We start from the raw sequence: 10,126 nt of genomic DNA, 5'->3' as shown, positions 1-10,126 counted from the left end.
CTTAAGAATATTTATCTTCTGTTCCTCAAACAGGTTCAATACTTGAGAAAAATGAAGCATTAGGTTGGGACAGACCTCTGAGATAAGATCTCAGAAGGAGTATTGGCAAATTTAGATATTTTGTCATTCATTTAAGCTGTTTCATATACTATACAACCTCAATACTTATTTTTAAGAAGTCTCTACAGGTAAAGACTAAAGTAAAATATTCTTCTTTGACTTACCAAACCAAATTTTCTTTCAAAAATAGCCCTAATATAAAATAAGCTTATTAAGTTATTCAACAAATATAATTATTTCTAATGTTTTTCATGAAATATATGCAGAGAAGTCACTAGATGGTTAGATAGCTTAAAAGCTATCTGATTTTTTAAGGTCTATTTCTAGATATTTAAACCCATTTTACAATTCTTCACAGCAGTAATTTCTAAATTCCAATTAAAGAATTCAAGTATCAAGAAACTATCAAGAGCAAAATGTATTGTATCTCCTCGTGTATTTCTACCATTTTGCTATACGCAGGTTAATTTGTAACAGGATCAGGAGTTTATCCTTGATACTGTAACTGGGTTTCAGTTTAATTGGCTTAATCTTGCTTGTTTGAATCTCATGAAAAAATCACATTATAATGTCCCTTCTTTTACAGCTCATTAAATAGTCTTATAAATTATATCTATTTTGTATTTCATATCATTTGCCCACACCTCTAATTTCTATTGTTTTATTAATTCTAAAAATATTAATATAGAATGTGTTCCACTTTGCGGCGTAGGTCATTTCTATAAGCATTTTTAATGTTTGATAAGTTAATGAGTCATTTACAAAAATTCTTGGGGGAAAAAAGTCCTTCTAGAAAAAATGTCAGATGCTCTTGAAACAGAACTTTAGGTAATTCCATTATAATTTGTTTTCCAGTCAGATTTTGTTGTTAATTGTAAAAGCAAGTATTCATACATAAACCTCCCTCCATGAGCTATGAAAGGAGAACATACACATTAACTTCATTGCTGACATAAAGTTACTATGGTTGCCACTCTTACTTCAGAATGGCTCCCTACTTCAGCTGTGCTTCTACTAATGAGTTACTGATATAAAGACAGACACGAGTCAGAACTTGCTTCCTGAGACACCAGTAAAACTATTTCTCATCTTCTGTCTCTGCATGAAGCATCTGGAATTACAAAGTCACAAGGACAGAATATCATAGAATTGTAGTTTCAAAGGTATTTATCAACAAAAGTAAATTAAGATACTGCAGTAACTGTTGTAATTCTTTGTGCTGAATACTAATCTTAAAACTTATAATAAATTCAACAGACAAGTTTGGAATAACAGGCTCTAATTTTATCTTTGTGACTGATTTGCTGGGAACTCAAATCTCTCAGTACTACAGCTTTCTTTTCTGTAAAATATATCTGGTAATTAATGCCTAATTCTCAAGGCTTCCAGAGTAGGGGAAGAAGATCTGATTGGAAACTTGACTTTCAATAAGATACTTGCCTTCAACAAGATACAAATCATTTACTGAAATTCTCCATTTTTTTTTTAAGGAAGTATCTATAAAAATGCAAATGATGTAATAGGAGTTCTGCGTAAACACTGAGACAAGGAGTAAACTTAAATGCAGCCCTGCTACCTACACTACAACCATTTTCTGCCACAGACCATTGTAAGAGTTTTCTTTTTGTAATCCCCTCTTTCCCCACTCTTTGCAAGCTAAGTTTTCTCTAAGATTTATAGCAGACATAACCCAGGTTCTTTTTGTAACTTGATTTTATAAAAGCTATTAGGTGATTTGTGCTGTGCAGAGACTGATTAAAACAAGCAAACAAAAAAGACAGTTTTGTTACAGCCTTTGTGTTTGCAGAACATATCCTGTCACAGCTGAAGTTACTGAAGAGGGACAGTTAGAGTTAACTTCAATCACAATATTTTTTCTAATAATATCTTGTTTTTTCATTAACAGGAATTGATGGAGCATATTGCATCCAATAAATTAATTTTGTGTCTGGTTTAGTTAAAAAGTTTAGAAAAAAAGCCTTCTGACCAACTGCTAAAATGTAATAATCAAAGATGGGAAAATACAAAAAAAACCCCTGAAATTTTATATATGGTAGTCTCTGACTGGAAATGGAGCGGAGTCATCATAAAGGGGTTCAGTTTTCAGGGCTTTTTTTCCACTGTTCTACACAACAAGACATTAAAAATCTTCAAAACTGTGTATTTTCTGAACTTACACAAAGACAGAAATAAATCTGAAGGGATTCTTTTGTTATAGCAGTTGTGGAAAAATGTTGGATGATGCTCGGAGGAGAATGATCACTGCAAAAATTCAGAATTACATATGAATTTCCAGTCAGTGAATGGATTTCCGGTCAGATCCTGCCCAGAATAAGGAGGCTGTTTTCCTTCTCCATATTAGAGAAGAAAAATTGTTCACTGGAGCTGAAGATCTGGGAGGACAATTACCTAAGTAAAATGTCATAAGATGTCTTTTGAGGAAAATGATGATGCTAACTAAGCCTCATAATTCTTGCCAAATATATCCTGCTTCATATAAATTAAATATCCACTTTAATACACATTCCCTGCATTAAAAATTTTCCCTGAATTGTGTTGTGCTGTTACTGTGAAGTCATCATGAAGCCCTTTTTCTGTATGTCTCCTGTGGAACAAGTTGGGGTTTTCACTGAGCTTGTTTCAAGTGTCCCACTATAACCATCAAGCCTCCACAGTCGTTCACAAAGACATGAAAGAATCATTGTTTCAGACAGAAGGGAGGTAAAAGTAACACGGCCTCTCTAGGAGACCTTCTAGTCTGGCAGATGGAACTAAGCAGAAGATCAGAAGACACCTAAAATTGCACAAGACACCTCTGTCTAGCACATGGTGGGATCCTCAAATAGCAGCCACTAGTTAGTATTCCATGCAGTCTTCATGAACCGTGATAAAATACAAGATGATCTTGAAAGTATCTGACTCCCAGTCCCTAACATGTGATTTTAGTCTAGTCAATAGTATAGTCAATGTATAGTCTTAGTAAAAAGAGCTTGTGAGACACGACACTTGTTTAGCATTATCAAATCATGTCTCCCCAAAGAAACAATGGACTCATCACACAACTTAGTAAAATTTAACTTCATACACTATTTTTTGTTTTTTATCATGTTTATCTTGTTATCATGATTCATTTCACCTTCAGTTCCAGGGCCTGACATGTTAGTTGTTCTGCTTGTTATTAAGGCAGGTGGGAGCCAGTGAGCTCCAACTTCCATATTCATCTAATACTTCTCAAAGCTCCTCACAGGCTACAAAATGTCTTCCCTGGTGGCCAATATATAAACTATGCTTGTCAAAGTTTCTCCCATCAGAGTCTCAGGCCTCTCTGTGATGGATAGAAAAGTCCAGAAAGAGCTGTACTTACAATAGAACTAAATAAAAATTAATATCTCGTGCAGTAGTAGTAGGAGCTAAAAAACTACGCCCACATCCAGAAAGATCTGTGGGAAACTTGACACAAAAGGACACATATTACTGTATGAATAATCTTTGTATTTAAGCAAGTAAATAATTTACTTGCATCTAACATATCCTTCATGCTCTAAACATTCATGAGTTTGCCAGCTGTTGCAGAAGGATCTCATGATGATGAGCAACCAGGCAATAGAATAGTAGACGAAATTCAGTGACAATAAATACAAGTAATGAGCAGTCCTGACTGCACACACAGTAATAAATGAGCTTACTACCCTCAAGAAAGAGGTCTTATAGTCCCTGCAGATGGTTTTGTGAAAACAAATGGCAAAATGTTCATGGTGACCAGAAAGACAACAGATCATTAGAAAATAAGTGGAGCACAAAATAGAGACCATTGTGCCATAGTATATATCGGTAATGTGCTCAAATCCAGAATCATTGGCTCCTCTGTGTTCAACAAATAGACTATTTCTAAAAAAGAATAAAAGAATGATAAAAACACCTCTGTGTAAAAAAAGAAAGGAATACAATTAGATGCTACAGAGAGGAAATGGAATGATGAAAGGAGTACAACAGAAATATATAAAATGAAGAGCAGCATGCAGTGGGTGAATAGGGAGTGACTATTCACTGCTGGTAATTGAAGTGCTAAGGGTCGCCAGATGAAAAATAGCAGGCATTGGGCTCAAAGTAAGTATGCTTAAGTATTCTTTTAACAGAGTGTACTCAAAGAGCCTGGCTACATTAGGATTTTCTAGAATATTACAAATTATTTAAGAAAAAGGATTAGGCAAACTAATGGAAGAAAATTCCATCTTGAACAGTGAAACACAAAGAGATATGAACACTGGCTCAGGAAATCCTTATAGCTGCTTGCTGGAAGCTATATAGTAGATTTATTGTGAAGGAGTAGTCAAATCTATTGCACACAACTTATCTTTGTAAATTTGCATCAATCCAACAGGATAATGTCTAGAAGCATGTTATGTTCTGAATTTGAAATCAAAGTGCACAACTGGTCTAATAAGTAAAATCACATTCTTTTTGATCCACAACTGAAATAAACAGCAGGGGATTCGAAAAACCTCATCAGGATAGCAATTCCCACAGAGTGAAGGTGAAACAATTTGAAGGGGAATCAGGAGGAAAGTCTGGGGTATTATAAAACCCTTTTCCTTTATGGCTCATATAAATTTTGCATGGGATACAGTTTCTATAAAAATTAATTCACAGCTCAGTAGCCAGGGCGTTATTTTGAGAATCAAGAGAACTTTGTCCTCTCCTCAGCTCAGCTGTTAATTTACTGTATAACTCCCTCACATCCTTCATGCTTTAATTATCTCACCGACAAAGTAGAGATAACATATTTTACTAAAACAGCCACTTTATTAAGATCTTTGAATTAAATGCTTATTTACTGATCATCAGCCTGTAAAATGAACCTGACAGAGCAGTCCTACTCTGAGACAATGATGGACTAATTTGAGTAACCTGGCAGAAGCTGAAAAAGAATTATTAGAACAAATCTAAAAGGTGTCTTTTACTAGAGTCTCTCTGCATTGCTGGTGTCTTTATTAATTTTCTTGATGACCCTTTTTACAAGATTTCTAGAAGATTTTCTTCTGAGTTCTTAATGAAGTTTAGCTCAATACATACATTCTCTTTTTTTCTGGAAAATGGGAAGATGATAGAAGGAAGGAGACTGGTTGCTGTTGAGAGAATGGTTATATTTGCATCTCATTTCCATCAGATGTTGCCCATGTTTTCTTACAATGATGGCAACTTGTCTGAAGTAGTTTTCCAGTATTAGGTACTTGAACACTACATAAACAATGCCTTGGTTTTTTTCAAGTAAGGCCTGGAGAGTATATAAACGTCAAAGTTTAACTTTCTATTAATAATAGGGGTTTGTCCTTTACCAAGCTACTAGCCAATTCAAGGACAATTTTATTGGCTACTAAATATAATATTTTGGGTCCAATTTTATGCAACAATACACTTGTGATTTTTTTCCCCCTAGTTTAAAAAAAATAGTCTGCATTTCTGTCAACCTAGGTCTTATTAACACTTCATAACTTTAATTTTAGTTGAATAATGTGACACTGATTCTACTGCTGGAGAACAGGGTGGCTTTCCTGATACTAGGTTGACATTTGTGCTGGGTTTAGCTGTAATAGTGTTAAATTTCTTTATAGCAGCTAGTATGACACTATGTTTTGTATTTGTGCTGGAAACAGGATTGATAACTCAGGGATTTTTTAGCTATTGCTAAGCAGTGTTTACACAAAGTCAAGGTCTTTTCTGCTCCTCACCTCACCCACTCAGTAAGGAGGCTGGGGGTGCACAAGAAGTTATGGGGGGACACAACCAGGACAGATGACCCCAAATGACCCAAGGGACATTTCATACCATCTGGTATCATGCTCAACATATAAAGTGGGGGAAAAAGAAGGAAGATTAGGCCATTTGGAGTGATGGTGTTTGTCTTCCCAAGTCACTATTACAAGTGACGGAGCCCTACTTTCCTGGGGATGGCTGAAGAGCTGCCTCTCTATGGGAAGGGGTGAATGAGTTCCTTATTTTGCTTTGCTTGTGTATTTTGCTTGTTAAAATGTTTTTACCTCAATCCATGAGTTTTCTCACTCTTATCTTTCAAATTCTCTTCCTTATCCCATTGAGGGGTGTGGGGAGAAGGGGAATGAGCGAGCAGCTGTGCGGGGCTTAGTTGCTGGCTGGGGTTAAACTCCAACAACATTACACCAGGTCCTTCTGGATTTTGCTAGTTGTCTATTCCCTGTATACGTAAATCAGAGAGCTAATACTGCCTTTATATATTTCTGTATAGTATGACGTCTTTCTAAGAGATTACTCTTTCTTTGCCTTTTATTCCAACAAGCATAATCAGCTAGGTCATGCAACCTTACTTTGTTGGGACCTGTTGTTGTAGGCTGTTTCCAGTTGAGAATGTTTAATTCTGAAACATTTATTTACCCAAAGATCCCATGTGACATGTGTACTTTTAGCCCACAGGACACTGGGAGAATCATGTTACAATGAAACAAACATATTACAAAACCCAGTCACATTCCGGTCATATATCACCTTGAGGCTCGTTGTTCAAACCTTCATAAAAATATAAAACCAGTAAGACATATGTAATTTTTTAAATGCAGTATACCCATGATTGTTTTATATATCCTTATATAAAGATATAAGGATATATATTCTTATATTAAGAAAAAATATATCGAAGTCCTGATAGGCAGACCTATCAAGATAACCACATTTTATATACAGAATATACCAGTATGAAACGGTCAACTCGACATGGTTCTAATATGATTAAAACAAGTGTGTTTATGTTTCATAAGCTGTCTCACATCCCATTTGTCTCACAAGTAGAAAATATAGACTGTTAATATGCTATGTCAGGACAATACCTGTGTGCAGTCAACAATGCTAGTGGATTTATATGCCCAAATGTGGCATAATTTCATTGATAAATGAAAATACACAGAGTCAATTTGAACAGTAAATTCAAATTAATGACTGGTCTCAGCAGCCATATATGTAGAATAAACATTCCAGATTGCCCACAAAATGAAACCAATTTATCTTATAAGAATTGATAGGTTGAATGCCAAAGACTGAATTCAAGTTTCACTATGGTTATTGTATGAAATATTCTGGTAGGAGTTCAGCCCCATGTGACAGTGGCTCATTTGAAACTGGCAGTGATGCCATGAACAGCAATGAGAAGGAAAAAGTGAAAGGAACTAAATTTAAATCAAAAAACCAATCATCATCCTCCAATATCCATATCCTCTGTGCATAGTCTCAGTTGCCTGAATCTAAGTTAGACCTTCAAATCAAAATGTATTGCTTGTTATGTCCACTTCAGTTTTCAGCATGAAGCTTTCTTAAATAATGCTGAAAACACATAGTGCTGTGACTAAGCTTTGTATGACTTTATTAAAATATCTCAAATATTAATGGAAGATCAACATAAAATTTCCAATTTGTTTTTACAGTTTTTGTTAGGTTTTTGTTAGGTTATGTACCTACGTCTCAGTGCGCAGTGTCCTCTACCAGGTCATATGACAAGAAGCATAAACACATTTTAAGAAAGAGATTATGAAGAGGTACAGAAGACTCGAGGGGTCTGCTTTTAGATTCTTAACTTTTATTGTTACTTTTTAAGGTTGTTAATTTAAACTTTTTTCTTTTTAAACACCAGCTGGCCACAGTTATCTTCTATTTTCGCTCCAAGAAATTTTAGACAATTTACATATAATTTTCAATCATCCTCACCAAATGTACTTGAAGATGATTTTTGAGAACTCATCTTGAGATGTATGACTGAACTTCCTATTATTCTAAAAACATAACTTAATTGTTAACTGGAATAATTAATTAATCAGAGATTTGCATAGAATAAATTTTTTTAGAGTTCTTAATACCATGTACATTGTCTCTCCTAATAGTCTTACAGATTATTGTTATAAATGTGCTGTTCAGAAAAAAAGTGCATAAAAACCAAGAGTGGAAATAGCTGAACCTGGAATGAACTGCTTACAATTGCAAAAGTTTGTGCAAGAACAAACTCGTGGAGCACAGTGACAACGCTGGTAACACACGCATCCCAGATAAAAGTCAACTAATTGAAATACTTTGAAAATGTTAAAACAGTAGCAAAATCAGTAAAGGTGTGTGTTGGTTTGGGGTGGGGTAGAATTAATTTTATTCACAGTGACTAGTATGGGGCTGTGTTTTGGATTTGTGCTGGACACACGGCTGATAATATAGAGGCGTTTTTGTTACTGCTGAGCAAGGCTTACACAGAGCCAAGTCCTTTTCTGCTTTTTGTACTGCCACGCCGGTAAGGGACTGGGGATGTACGGAAGGTTGGGAGTAGCCACAGTCAAGACAGGTGACCCCAGCTAATCAAAGGGATATTGCATACCGTATGGCATCATGCTCAGTATAGAAAGTGGGAGGAAAAAGGAAGAAGCAGGGGATGTTGTTAGTCATGGCATTTGTCTTCCCAAGTCCCGATTACATATGATGGAGGCCTGCTCTCCTGGAAATGGCTGAAAACCTGCTTGCCCATGGGAAGCAGTGAATGAATTATTTGTTTTGCTTTGTTTGTGTGTGTAGCTTTTGCTTTACCTGTTAAACTTTATCTCAACCCATGAGTTTTCTAGCTTTTACCCTTCTGATTCTCTCCCAGATCCCATTGGTGGAGGAGTGAGTGAGCAACTGTGTGGGGTTTATTTACTGGCTGGGTTTAAACCACAACAAGGTGATACAAAAAAAAAAATAAATAAATCTAGAGGCAAATGTGCAACAGCCATAAACAAAAGGACCAGACTGTGGTAGAAATCCATTTGCATGACAGACATTGGTTTCAGTGAAAAACTGACCTTTTCCATAACAAAGGTGGCCCAAAATCACTAGACTTGCACGGGCCAAGTAGCCCTATCCAAAACCAAACATACAGATTTCAGTGCAATAAGGAATGACATGCACCTAGAAAATATAATTAATTTATTAGAAGAAAAGCCATTTGAAAGCTTGAGAATAATGTTTTCCTTTGAAATCAGTATAAGAAGGATCCAAAGTAACCTTGTCTGTCCAGCTGTTGGGGTCAGACAATGCAACTCTAAACAGAAACACAAGTGCTTAAATTATTTTTTTTAAATCTCAGTTCATCTAAATTGACCAAAAAAATACTCAGATTTGAAAATCTAGTACAGAGTATTTATCAGAGATGACAAATACTACAGTCCTTTATTTGTGTTTCAGTCAAGAAAGAAAAAACTTGAATCCTATTGATACTGTGTTTTAATGTTAGATCTATAACATTAACAGAAAAAAACAAGGGATTTACAACTGCATACTGTATTAAAGATATCTCAAATTCTAATAATTTTACTATGACAGACACTATTTTTTTAATTTTTACTCTCAGGCTATATACATATTAATTTAAGAACAACTGAATGGCCTCATGGCAATGCAGCAGAACACAGAGGGGAAGGAGCTTATTTTTTAAAATACAATGAACTGTATTCAGGGACAGTGGTCTCCAGGTTGCAATGGACAGTTTATTGAAAAAAGACAGTGGGTACAGTGTTACAGTAATCGGGTACAGTGTTGCAGTAATTGGCATCTGTAAAAGAAGAGCTGTGAAGCATCAGACATCTTTGAATGTAGAATAAAATTTTTGAAAAAAAATCTTTTTAAACACTATGGACACTCCAAAAATATGCTGTAATCAACACCACCACCAAACTCACAGAAGCAAAGACTGAAAGCAAGGATTCATCTGTCGCAGTTTGAAATGAATGACACCCCAACCTACAGGGCTCAAGGAGGAATGTAGGTCTGCTTTATTAAAGATGGCTCCCCCTATTTATAGGGCGAGAAAGGAAGATTCTGGAACTGGGGGTAGAGACTTACCAAATAAGGAAAGGGAAGGAGGGTACAAGCCTTAAAAGGGAGAGCATGGGAGGAGTCTTATCCAAATATGGGGAAAGGGGAGAGGAAACAACCAAATATGGGGATCCTGAACTGTGACAGAATCCAACCAACGGGAGAACAGCAATTAAACACAAGGGGAAGAAAACTATAACAATAGACGAAAATA

The sequence above is a fragment of the Manacus candei genome, unplaced genomic scaffold (assembly GCF_025592945.1).
Source record: "Manacus candei isolate 608988 ecotype Guabito, Panama unplaced genomic scaffold, ASM2559294v1 h1tg000049l, whole genome shotgun sequence".
Taxonomy (NCBI): domain Eukaryota; kingdom Metazoa; phylum Chordata; class Aves; order Passeriformes; family Pipridae; genus Manacus; species Manacus candei.
The sequence above is the reverse complement of the archived record's forward strand: the minus strand, read 5'-3'. Positions refer to the sequence as shown.